Source organism: Leptidea sinapis, chromosome 40 (genome assembly GCF_905404315.1).
Source record: "Leptidea sinapis chromosome 40, ilLepSina1.1, whole genome shotgun sequence".
Classification (NCBI taxonomy): domain Eukaryota; kingdom Metazoa; phylum Arthropoda; class Insecta; order Lepidoptera; family Pieridae; genus Leptidea; species Leptidea sinapis.
The window spans coordinates 6,831,325-6,845,536 of NC_066304.1; the positions used below are offsets into that span (position 1 = coordinate 6,831,325).

General features: G+C 33.2%; 1 protein-coding gene across 14 annotated transcripts in view; it reads right to left on the reverse strand.

Moving 5' to 3' along the window:
- LOC126976256 (uncharacterized) overlaps window positions 1-14,212 on the reverse strand; it is a 162,259-nt gene that overhangs the window by 43,357 nt on the left and 104,690 nt on the right. For 4 of the 14 annotated variants that reach the window (XM_050824504.1, XM_050824502.1, XM_050824499.1 and 1 more), the window contains exon 1: window positions 6,045-6,292. The exons of 5 other annotated variants lie outside the window; for them this stretch is intronic. The gene's annotated coding sequence lies outside the window, so the exon portion shown is untranslated. Of the gene's footprint in view, window positions 1-6,040; window positions 6,293-14,212 lie in introns of those variants that run through there. 5 more of the 14 variants (XM_050824503.1, XM_050824500.1, XM_050824501.1 and 2 more) reach the window with 3 other exon arrangements.

Genomic DNA, 14,212 nt, shown 5'->3' on the forward strand with positions numbered 1-14,212 from the left:
AGCACAAACTCAGTTGAAACAAAATATGTTTGATGACGAAAATTGCAAACTAGATTGGGTATACAGTTGTATATTTAGATTTTCTGTTTTTTAGGGTTTCATAGTCAAATGGCAGAAACGGAACCCCTATAGATTCGTCATGTCTGTCACTCTGTCTGTCCGTCCGTATGTCACAGCCAGTTTTTTCCGAAAGTATAAGAATTATATTGTTGAAACTTGGTAATAAGATGTATTCTGTGAATCGCATTAAGATTTTTATACAAAAATAGAAAAAATATATATTTTGTCGGTTCTACACTGTTACGGTTATACGTAGAACTGAAACACAAAAAAAATTTTTCATCAAACCGAATACGTGTTCTATCTGTAAGTCTTCAATACTGATGTTGAGGTTTCTAAAATATTTTTTTTCTAAACTGAATACTTTGCTCGAGAGATACTTCCAAAGTGGTATAATGTGTATCCCCGTAACTCCTAAAATAAGAGAATGATAAAACTAAAAAAAATATAATATGATGTACATTACTATGTAAACTTCCACTGAAAATGGTTTGAACGAGAAACTAGATCTTGTAGTTTTTTTTAATACGTCATAAATTGTATTATCCATAAATTTATCACGGGGAGTGTTCCGAAGAACTGTTTCACCTGATTCCTGCCGCCGAATTCCACCTTCGCACGACACGCCACAAGTTAGGATATCATCCTCACCATCTGGATGTGTGGCGGTCCTCCACAGTGCGGTTGTCAAGAAGCTTTCTTCCACGTACTACAAAGCTGTGGAATGAGCTCCCTTGTGTGGTGTTTCCGACATGGGTAACTTCAAAAAAAGCGCGTACACCTTCCTAAAAGGCCGGCAACGCTCTTGTGATTCCTCTGGTGTTGCAAGAGAATGTGGGCGGCGGTGATCACTTGACACCAGGTGACCCGTACGCTCATTTGTCCTGCTATTCCATAAAAAAAATACTATTTAATAATAGTTCATCAAACATCGAATAAAGTTACAAAACTTTGATCGACTCCTTCGAACTACAAGAACTTTTATATTCTGTTACTTGCTGCTGCGGAACCCTTCATGGACGAGTCCGACTTGGCCGCTTTTTTCTTTTTTATGAATATCAATAAAACAATTAAATTTATTTGTATTGCCATTTGTACCTACCTATTTATTAACGCATTTTAAAATTTAATTAAAAAATGAATAACTACTACTCCAGGAGTCAATGGCTGGTGCTACTGCCGCGTAAGTAAGTTTATTTCTAGAAGGGCCTTTTAACTACTAACATGTTCTTTCTAAATTCAGCTGGCAGTTATGAAAACATAAAATAAATAGAAACATATATGAAATAAAAAACTTTCAAAGAAAATTAACACGAAACCTGATACTGAACTTAATATAAATATTTACATTATACATGCTGTACCCTGTTGCCAAATGCTAGAAGTTAAAGAACGGTTCCTCAAAATGGGAACGTATTTAAACTTTACTTTTAATTATTAACTTTGATAATGTTCGAAACGAATGTATTATGAAATGTAAAATGATTGAAAAAAACGTTTTTGTGGTAAAGGTTACTATAACATAAATGACTTTCTTAATGTTACCACAGATTGGGAATAGAGCGACCGCCCTCAGGCTATTAAAAAATAAATTTTATTGAACTATTTTACATTGTAACCATATATTTTAAATGAAAAAAAGAAACATAAATAAACATTTCTTGCGCCCGTTCTTATAAGTGTACGAGATATCATATTCTATTTCGAATAATAATTTTAGAATTTGAATTTGAAAGCGAAAGCTTTGGCTGCAAATTTTATTGTATAATGACAACTTAAAGGCCGGCAACGCTCCTGTGATTCCTCTGGTGTTGCAAGAGATTGTGGGCGGCGGTGATCACTTAACAACAGGTGACCCGTACGCTCGTTTGTCCTCCTATTCCATAAAAAGAAAAAACAACATTGTAGATGTACAGTCGGAAAAAATATAAGTTTTGAAACAGGAGTTTAAAAAAAGTAAAGTTTGCACCTATGCATTATCGACGGACACCATAACAAACACCACATTGTGGTTAAATAAAAATTCGTACGTGTACATAATTATCATGTTTACCATATATAAGGTGACATAGATAATGTTATCTGTGGCCCCAGTCAGGGTCAGGGCTGCCAACTCATGATATCATTAAAAATACTGTGTTAATGATGAGTCTTACGCTCTGATTTCTTGATATAAATGTCAGCCAACACATTACCTATTCAGTCAAATAGCAAGTTATCAGGCGCCATTTTGTTTTGATTTTCAATAAGAGGAGATAAAATTCTTAATCTATAAAGCGTACTTAGACTTTGCTCAGACTTTACTTACGTAAAACTTAGCTGAATGTGCTAAAACGCGAACATGACTTTTAAATTTGAGGTATTAGAGGTCCCGGGTTCAAATCCCGGTAGGTGCAAGCATTTATATGATGAATATGGATGTTTGTTTCCGAGTCATGGATGTTTAAATGTATTTATGTATGTTTATATAAATTTATGTATGTTTAAGTAAGTATATTGTATTAAATATATCAATGTCTTGTAACCCATAACACAGGCTATTTAATATTAATATATTAATGCTTAATTTGGGGCAAGATGGTTTGTGTAAAAAGTGTGTCAATATTATTATTATTTTTAAATTCGGCTGTCTTAGCTTAAAGCTCAAGTCAAATGACTAAAAACACGAATTAAAAGATTATGCTAATCTTACACTTAGCTAAGTTTCTCGTAAGTAAAGTCTGAGCAAAGTCTAAGTACTCTTTATAGATTAGGGTTGCCGACTTAAGGTTGTTTTAAAGTCGTATATGCCTAGATAAGCCAAAGGAAACGATGTAAAAATTTACATCTTCAAATGATTTTATTCATATTTTGAACCTAACTTAGTAGTGTATCGAAAGATGCAAGACAGTTACGACAACAGAGTAATAATTGGCTCTTGGTAGACTTATCAAACACACCAAGTATTTATTAAAAAGATTTTGTTGGTTCAGAGTCATTCCTGCAATCTTAGCACAAATAATATAATGTATAACTCTAACATAACATACTTAGCTACTTGAGTAAATTAAAATAAAAATTATAACAAATAAAACTCAAGTTTACGTAATACACTAGCTAGATGCATTACAGCCATGTTTGAAGTTTCCGATAGACAATCGATTAATCAAACCATACAATGAAGATGTCTCTGAACCGAAGCCGATCGCCTTGCACTTGTACGACTCACTGGCCACTGGGCTAGGGGTAATCCCCTGCGTGTGCACGTGACCGAAGGACAAGGAAATTTACGTCAATATCTAGCCGTACTATGAAGAGGTTCCGTGATAGGACTCTTAAAACAGAAGGATTTAAGACTGAAAATTGATTGAATTAGACGTTATTTTGCGGAAACCCATTATTAAACAAATTTTGTAAGTTTTTCCGAGTGTAAATTCCGCTATGATTTAATTAATCTTAGAGGAATTTACACTCGGGGAAAGAAATCTTAGCGGAATTTACACTCGGGAAAATAAATCTTAGAGGAATTTACAGTCGGGAAAACTCACAAAATTTGTATGATTTAAGACTGTTTAATAGACACACAACGCGTTGACCTGTGATATATATAGAATAACTTATAAAAAAAATATTTTAGGTATTATTACGGGCAAAATGGGTTGGGCACAGAAATTTTGTGTTTTTACGCGCTTTACGGGTTCGTCTGAATATGTGTAGCGAAATCTTTCACCCACATTAACGTAAATTGACTTGAAATTTTACACATGTATTAAGGTACGAAGGCGTCACCAAAAACATGAGGCAGATTTTCTGGAAACAAGATCATTCTGCCACCACAAGTAGCTTCCGGTAATGATCATGGGCATGAGCCATCGCCTCCCTCCACCATATTTTCGGGTAGGACCCAACCCACGTCGCTGCCACAAGCAGCACCACCGCCAATAATATAAAATCTTTGTTGTACAATATTAATTGTACTTTATTTGCCTAAGTGATGTAAGGTGTTTTTTATGAAATACAAAATAAATACCCACACGTTCGAATTGTTATGTCACTCGTCCAAGCTGGTAAGGTGACGTTCTTAAAGGATTCCTCAGTCTCAATACATGTATTATTTTTATATAATTAACTAGTTCATATATCGGTGTCACACGCTCTGAATGCGTCAGTCCGATTGCTACACCAAATTAATTATATATTTTGACGTAATCGACGTTCTCGAATTTATAAATTGTGTTAATTACATGTTATATTATATACCTAAAATATATAAGTAATATCATACCATTTCTTCACGTAATTATTGGAATGAAAACAAATTTGGATCTGTGAGACCGGTATTCCAAAAGGCGTCTCGATACATATTACGTGATCAAGTGTATTTCTAATTTTGATATCTAACTTTTTATACAAATGATTTGAGTTTTCTTCAGTGTTGATTCCGCCAATATTTGTCTTTAAACAATTCGGGTAGTAGTAGACACGTGTTTCGCCTCTACACGAGGCATCCTCAGGACGTGTTTTCTCGCCAAAATCTGGCACGAGACATTTGGTCTCGAAACACGTGTCTACTTCTACCCGAATTGTTTAAAGACAAATATTGGCGGAATTAACACTAAAGAAAACTCAAATCATTTATATAATTATGGATTTCCGCAAAGTAACGCCTACTTCAATAAATTATCTAACTTTTTTATTGATAATCATGAGAGATTGAGTATATTAGTTTATTGTTGCCAATTTTATATAGTCACTAGTAAGTTATTACGTATTAATTAATTGTCGTCTCTTTTATGCATAGTTATATAAACCGCGACAAAACACATTTGATCATTGATATTGAACAGCTTTCTGTAAAACAGATCTAGGTATGTGTTTCGTGCAATATATGCATTTTAGTGCGGATATCAATTAAACGGTTTTTAATGTTAACCTATCCGTGTAAATATAATTACTTTGAAGACTTTGAGTAGGTACACGGGGTACGTCCGCACGAACCTTCATTAAAAAGTTGTCAAGGTGACATAAAAATTTGACAGATGACCTGAGATCTGCTCATGACCTTTTCCACAGAATAAGTTTGGCAAATAAAAGGGGTAACGTTACCAGCTTCTTGGGCACCTTAGATGCAGACTTTAATACATATATAGGAGAATTAAATTTTTATTCAATAATTTAATTAAAGTTTATTTTAGTTTTGTATTAGTTGTTTAAGTAAATATATCTCTATCGACGACGCGTAGAGTAGTTTGAGTACAAATAGGGCTCATCGTCAAGTGACTCAACATGTTTGTCCGCTGATGACTGGCATAAAAATGGACTTTAGGTCACTTTTCTTGTTTTTATTTATTATATAACAATCGGTAGTTTCTTTTAAACATATAAGAATGCCAATGCGCTCATTACCGATCTAACTACAGCGAAATAAGTATTTAAGATTTAATTTTATAAACAAGTTTATATCGCGAATATTATCCAAAGGTAATAAGTAATATACGTATTGGGAACTATCATATGACAGTTCACTTCCTCTCTTATAATTTATTTAGGCTTGTGTGACCATCGATATATTAATAAAGTAGAACCTACTTTACACGTTTGATTTAATTATACGACAGAAAATCCAAAAAAATTTAGCCTTGAGTTTACGTTTATCATGAGTTATAATAAATAAAAAATACGAAACTATTAACTTTACCGGCCAGAATAACGACAAACTCTAGATGGAATTATCTTTACTCGATGGAAAATTTTAATAATTAACAAATCACAAATTCAGCTGCAAACGGATAAACGTAAGGCTATCAAATATCATGTCTTATTTTGTGTTTCGATAAATATTTAATTATTGTGACCTTAATTGTTATTCACAATATATTATTTCTTTATCGCTCGTTTTTAATAACAAATTTTAGACAGTACAAAGCGAAAAAAACTAAGGAATAATGTCATCGCTATATTGTTAAACATACAAATCCATAAATAATATCTGAAACAATACCTACTCTATTTACCATGAAAAATCTTAACCTTGAATATCCTTATCACTTGCGTAAACTTTGAATATAACGCAAACTCAGCCGCAACGAATACAAAAGCCACAGAATTAAAAAAAATCACATAACTATGTTTCACTTTCAAACTGTCACTATTTTGACGTAAAAAATGGCGCGAGTTGGAATTTCGAATCGCGAACTCGAGAGCGCGTAAGATGCGCGCGTCGCGTATAGAGACGGCGTCGTAAATGTGTGAAGTTAACTACTTTACCGGCGCGGTAATAGTAATTCAGTTTTAGTAAATAACAGTCGGCGTATATTACGGAAAAAACTTTAATTTTGTACAATCTTACAATGGCGACGATATTATTATCTTTTGTAAAGATTAAAAATGTAAACATGAAGAACATACAGTTAACTAACTTTTTATATTGATAATCATGAGAGATAATATTAGTTTATCCAATGCCAATTTTTATATAGTCATTAGTAATAATTGATGAAAATTTCACTTTTTCTAGAAAGTTGTTATTTTCTGTTTTTGCTGAGACATTAGCGTATAATACAGATTAATAATACTAAAGAAAGTCAAAATTGTTTGGCCACAATATCTGTTTTTGCAAACCTAAAGATAGAAATTCTGTTCTGTGAGAAGAAAATTTTTATATCGCAACAAAATAAAATTTTAGCCCAATTTCATGAATTTACGTTACAATTTAATTAACAAAATGGTAATTAAAAATAATAATAGATAAATATGAAATTAAAACAAGAAATGGTGCAATTAAATGAAGTATCGCGCGTGTTGTTTCGTGATTTTAATAATTATGTTTAAATATGAGAGTTTAAGCCGATCTTTCACGCACCTTTTAACTGGAATCATGTGATATGTTTTCAAGAATTGAATTTTAAATAAGTAGTTAGTTAGTTCTAAAGTAATTGGCAAACTCAGACGGAGAAAATTGTATGGAAAGATGAACTAATTAATACAATTAATATTTCACAATATTGCACTTTCAATGTCTCGCTCTACAAATGTTCAAAAGTTCTTCTATACCTAAGATTTAATTGTCATTAATATAATGATTTGGTTATGAGAATGATTTGGTTATGACTATAATTACATTTTATTTCTTAATTTAGAAGAAGACCACCGATCAACCCTTGAGTAGAGAAATAAGTGAATATCTGGTTAATTGGAGTAATGACTAAAGGAATGGATACAATAACGCGTCAGGTTAACTTTGCTCCAAAAAAAAATAATTACAATTGTTAATGGCTGTCTTTAATACTAACGAAAATAGTAGATAATTCAATGACTCATAGTGAAAACTCATTAAAGTTGTAGACTATGAACTACTTAAACATTTTTTTTGTAGTTTCTTTTAGAATTATTCTAGAGAAATCTAGAATGACAATACTGACTCGATGTGATATTAACTTGTCATTAAAACGCAAGTCACGTCAATTTATTACAATTACTATCATCGGATGTCGCGTGTAAATAATGTTTACCTTGATCCCGAGAAGTAAGTTATTACAGAAATAAGTAGTAGTTAAAAAAAATTAAAAAACACGCTTTTTATAGAAAAGCGAACTAAAAAATAGAAAATATTGCTTAATTTTCAGTTTGGTTTATTTATAAGAGCATGTTTTTTTTAGTTTTTTTAAACTTTTATTTGCATTAATAATTCTCTTTGGTATTCCAAAATTTCCTAATATTAAATAAATAAATATAATGGTTGAAATTTAAAATCAACATAATTTCCTGCCGATATATGCAAATTAAAAAATTGAATAACTTTGTCAAAATAATGTATTGTCATCGGTCCTCGATAAATATACGAAGTTTGAATGAAATCTGGCTGTTTAAATTGGGCCAAATTTCACCCAAATGAGTGGGTTACAAACAAACATACATACAGGTGAAGCTAATAAAAAGCGTGTAAAAAAAACTAAAATTATTATAATTTTTTTTATTATATATTTATTATATTATATCTACCCATTACATAATCATGATATTTTTGAAAGTAGTAAAATACTATAACTTTCTAAGTTTGCGCGTTTACAACAAAAGCCCCCATTTGTCGTTTTACCGCTCTTCGATAACCCTCTCGGTTCTCTTCATTGGGTCTCGTAATCTCGAATGGTTGCAATTCCGCGGTCATCTGGAAGGCAAAGCCAAATTGGCTTCGAAGAAGCTGGGCGTCATAAAAGGGCCCTCATTCTAGCGCTCTACAAAGCGCAGGTCCAGCTACATATGGAGCAGATATTGAAATCCCCAGTATCAGCTCGAACCATTTGACCGCGTGCAACGCAGAGCTGCTCGAATTGTCGGGGACCCAGTGTGATATGAACGGCTAGTTTGATTGTATGTCTTCTATCGCATTTATCACGGGAAAGAGAAGACTTCCGAGAAGATGTTTGACCTGATTAAAGCGGTATAATTCCATCTTCGCACGAAATGCCATAAATAAGGATTACCCACCATCTGGATGTGTGGCGTTCCTCCACATTGCGGTTTTGAAGGAACTTTCTTCCACGTACAACCAAGCTGTGGAATAAGCTTTCGTGTGCGGTGTTTCGAACGACGATACGATGTGGGTACCTTAAAAAAAAGCGATTACACTTTTCTGAAAGGCCGTCAACGCTCCTGTGATTCCTCTGTTGTTGCAAATGAATGTCGGTAGTGGTGAACGCTCGTTTGTCCTCCTCTTCCATAAAAAAATCGACAGAAACACAACAATCAGGAATGATACTAAAGAATATATGGCATGTTTTGGTACCCCAGAAATGTATGTACATGTATATGTATAAAAGATTAAAAAAGTAGTAGAAGTTTAGTATATCTTTGTCAAGCTAAATGGTTTATTTTCTATGAATTATTATTTAAGTACTTACATATTAATAATTATTAGGTATAAGTATTAAAAATAATACCTTGCCACTAAACAAGATGTTAGATCTTTTATGATATCCAAACATAAAGTTGGGGTAAGTTTCCGATGTGGCGCCGTTTTATCAGTGACATATTATTCATATTTTACTCATTGACTTTTTTCTCCCAATAATATGGCGATGATTTCGGCTTCATACGTCTTACGGAAACTTTAATGTAAATGACCTTTTTTACGTCGAAATTTTCCAAAGTGAGAAGCGAGTCGATTGTACCGATTATGATCACGTGTATCGAGACTAATTGATCACTAATACTGTAATCCAATCGGCCACGGCCACGAGAAATCTTACGTGCTATTGAACATAATACGAAGTATTGGTGAAATTGAGGATTGTGTTATTTGTGGTCATCCGGGAGTCCGGGACAATTCTTCTGCCACATCCATTCTGCACTTAAGAACGATGCAAAAAATTCGGGACAACAGAGAAAAGAATCAATAAGAGTGTCTGCTATCATTCTTTCTCATACCCTGAGTACAGATAATATGTAACTCTATCTGTAGTCATACACGCAGCAGTACTGAGTGCATAAAAATCAATGTTAAAACAGATGTTATTAGTAAAAAAGACCATTAGTCAATGATTAATCGGAGAGCGGAATTAGGTGGGTAGGTAAAAAAAGCGTTTTACTTTTTATGCTAATTATACTCCTGTACATTATTTTCTTTATTGACTAGGCTTCTATTATTGTGCTCAAATTTGAAGGGAGTGGGCGAGGGTGCAGTTATGGTCCGATGAGATAATAATCTTAAGTTTCATTGTAACTGGTGCCCAGCGATCGCGATGTAGCTGTCGTATCGCATTACGCAACGTCTTAGGTCGTTTGAATGTTGCATTATGACTAAGATTATGTTGACAATATTATTGGCAGATGATTCCTCTTTATATCAAGTAGGTGGGAGGCTCCTTTGCTCAGGATGCCAGCTAGCTTATGGGTAGGTACCACAACGGCGCCTATTTCCGCTGTGAAGCAGTTATGTCTAAGCATTACTTTGTTTCGGTCTGAAGGGCACCGTAACTAGTGAAATTACTGGGCAAATGAGACTTCACATCTTATGTCTCAAGGTGATGAGCGCAATTCTATTGCCGCTCAGAATTTTTGGGTTTTTCAAGAATCCCGAGCGGCACTGCATTGTAATAATGGGCAGGGCGTATCAATTATCAACAGCTGATCGTCCTGCTCGTCTCGTCCCTTATTTTCATTAAAATAAAAAGTAGGTGCATATCCTCTTTTCATCACTCACACGGTTTCACAGCATAGGAAGTTAAAATTATACTTTAAGATCAAAACAAGAACATAATTAAGTAATACCAACATTAAGAGAACCAAAAACTTAAAGGCCGATAATGTAATTTTGGCAATGTTTGGACAAGTTCAACCTGTCCGACGAGTTATGAACGACTGCATTCGTGACGTCATACCGAATGAAGTAAACGTATTGCATCATTTCTTTAGCTGATCAGCTGTGAATAATTTCGAATTTTCTGTGGAAAAATATTGGAAAAGGGCATATAATTCTCACAGTGGTACAAGCAAAGAGCTGCACATTCTTTTTTCAAAGTGGTCTTATGTAACATGTACTTTGAACGTTCAAATATTACTTCATTTTCATCATTTGTTTTGAAGTTATACTTCTTTAGGCGCGAAATGAAAATATGATGAGAGTGAAATTTTAAGATGCGCGCTAATCACTGTATCACAAAAGTAACAGGGTGAAGTTGGTAACAAAAAAAATCTGACGCTTGAAACATTCGTAATTATTTTTTTTTTGGTTTCTTCGTCCATTATCAGGATATGCAAAGGGTTCAAGCCTGTACAGCCGAATTCGTTAATTAATAATTAATTGTTAAAGCCATCGTTGCAAGATTTTTGCAATATTGATCTTTCTACAAACGTAGAATAGATCGAGGAATAAATAATTTAAAGGATTTCTGCTTCGTTAGGCCAAAGAAGTATAACTTTTTGCGTGCATACATAACTACACACACATTTTTCTATGGATGAGAACACTCTGAAATTGTCGTATGTAGGCGTTGCGTTAAACTTCCCCTTTATAGAATTTAGGCTACAAATCTCAAAATATGTTGTCGAAAGTACTGTGACAAATTAATAAGGTAAATTAAAAAAAAAACCTATAAAACTACTCCAAAACAATAGATATCCTTAATATGTACTAAAAAGTATAAAAATAACTGCGTATTTTTATACAATCTAATTAATAAATTTAATTACGATTATTGTTATTTTTGGAATCTTGAAATTGGAATACTTTGCCATAGATTCCGTAATCAGAACCTAACCAAACTCTCACCAAACTATCTTTGAAGTATATCCTTTCCAATAAAAAAAGAATAATTGAAATCGGTTGGCGCGATATTAAGTTATTCGTAAATTTATCATCCACTTTGCTATACGTATGTATACCAAATTTAAGACTTTAATGGTTTTCTCATGGATGCCATTGTCAGATCTGGACCAAATTACAAACATACCAACGAATTTTTTATTTTGAATTAAATTTTATTTGCCGACTCCACTGATTTTCCTTAAAGCTCTTTGCGACATAGTCTCAAATCAAAAGGTTCTAATCATTATCTCATTTTTCATTAAGAGGAAGGGAACCCTCAAAATTAATACAGTTTTTATTTGTAGCAGAAGTTATGAAGACTTTAATGTATTTTTACACCGAGAGATATTTTTAAGTATCAAGTATATTTTTTATAACTTCTGTTAATTGATTGAAACTAAAGCAGACATGCATAATAGTAATAAAAATAATAGAAATCTATGAAGTAGAGTCTCGACCAAATTAATATGCAAATACACATCACCAATATTTTGTTTCAATCTACGACCACTTTCGACTTTCGTAACGGACATTAATACTTTATAACACTTATGTGATGCTTAAGTGACACAATCAAATTACTTAATAAATTAATAGTGATTCGGTGATAATTATTATGACTATATTATTATTATTTTTTATGAAAATAAGGGACAAGACGAGCAGGACGTTCAGCTAATGGTAATTTGATACGCCCTGCCGATGCAATGCGAATGCACTGCCGCTCAGGATTGTTGAAAACCCCCAAAAATTCTGAACGGCTAAACAACTACGCTTGTCACCTTTAGACATAAGATGTTAAGTCACATTTGCCCAGTAATTTCACTAGCTATGGCGCCCTTCAGACTGAAACACAGTAATGCTTAAACATTACTGCTTCACAGCAGAAATAGGCGCCGTTGTGGTACCCATAATCTAGCCGCCATCCTGTCCAAACGAGCCTCCCACTGGTAAATTATTATCGGTATTATGTACCGCCGAGCTGCTGCCCGCAACATGGTCTGCCTTATAAATTACTAGCTGATGCCCGCGACTTCGTCTGCGTAGATAATGGGTTTATAAAGTAATAAGCAAGTTTGAGATTGCCAAAAGAAGAAAAAAAAAAAAAAAAAAAAAAAAAAAAAGTTTGTGATTGAAGGTTATCTCTCGTCCTATTCCAGTTCCGATTCCCGTTTTCGCTCCCGTTCCCACCATATTATATGAATCTTATTTCGTTTACGTTACAAAAACGTGAAATAATATTTTTTCGCATACCGTGTCATGCGTCTAGACAGACTATGGCAGCTGTGAAAATGTCCAAAAATTCAATTTAGAACTAAACTCTGTTTTGAGAAATTCACGCACACTAACACAAAGTGTCATACAAATCGCGAGTGTAAGACGTAGCTTGTCACGCACACTAAACTAACATCTATTCCTAGCCTGTTTCGGATCGGTTCGGACTCTATCTAGACGCATAAATTATCTAAGGCATTTAGTAATAGTACATTACTGCAGGGGCCAGCAAAAGAGTTATTGATGGACGGACATGTAAACACACATTAGTAAGTCCATCATAGCCTAGTTGTTCCCAAATCTTGCATAGCACTTTTCTCAAATAATGCTTGGAAATTAAAACTAAATGTCTCTTGCCGCCTCTTGAATTGCAAGTGGCATTAAAATAAGTTCATTATATTCATTGTCGCTACTTGAACTCATTTTGTCAAATACAACTTTTAAAAATCAACGACGAACAACTAACAACAATAAATTTACCCGCTGCGCTCATTTATCTTTTTTTTTTTTCAATAAACAGCATTCTATTTGCAAGCCAGTTCGCAATTTAAATAAAACCGTTAAGTTTAAGTATAATATCAGGAGTTTGCAAAAGCCTACACACCCATGTATCACACGAAGTTTTTCGATTCAATTGTATATATAATTCGAAACGATATAATTGAGAAATAGTTAAAAACAAATCAAAGAATTAAATAATATGTTTATTTCAACTAATATTTTGAAATAATGGCGCGTTTTTGCAACTGAAAAATTTTTTAAATGGAATCGTACGCGTACACAGCCTATTCGGTTATTGACAAATGTTATGTGAAAATAATCAAATTAAAGCTGGTAGGTAATTAAACACAATAATCAACCATTAAACACTATTTCAAAACTATAGATATAATATGCACTAACAATTATAAAAATAATTGTGTATTCGTATACAATGTAATTAATAAATCTAATTCTAATGACGATTGTTATTATTTTTAGAATCAGTGTCCTGCCGGCGCGGGCCCCCTCTCACGTCGCGTGCGACACAAGCACATCTCACCTATAACTATGTATGTAGTTACAAACCTACCTTGGCTGACGCCGACTCCAAAAATAACAATAATATAAAAAAAAAAATAGGGATAAATGCATTTTCTTATATTATATTATAGATATTATAGAATACTAGCTGACCCAGCAAACGTATTACGCGATACAAAAGTAACTGTTGATCGTAGATGGGTGAAACTTTGAAGTTATATACTTTTTAAATGTTGACTCATAATCAAACAAATTTAAATAAAAATGTAAAAAAAAAATAAAAAAAAATGGCGTGGCCCCTTAACATTTAGGGGGATGAAAAATAGATGTTGTAAGATTCTCAGACCTACCCAATATGCACTCAAAATTTCATGAGAATCGGTCAAGCCGTTTCGAAGGAGTTTAACTACAAACACCGCGACATGAGAATTTTATAAATTAGATATTTTTGTAAAAAAAAATTATTTTTCACGACAAGAATTGATTTATGGATATGCATAATCTGAAATGTAATTAAAGTATCATTTAATTATATTATCAAGTAATATAGTACTTAATTGTGTTCTACAC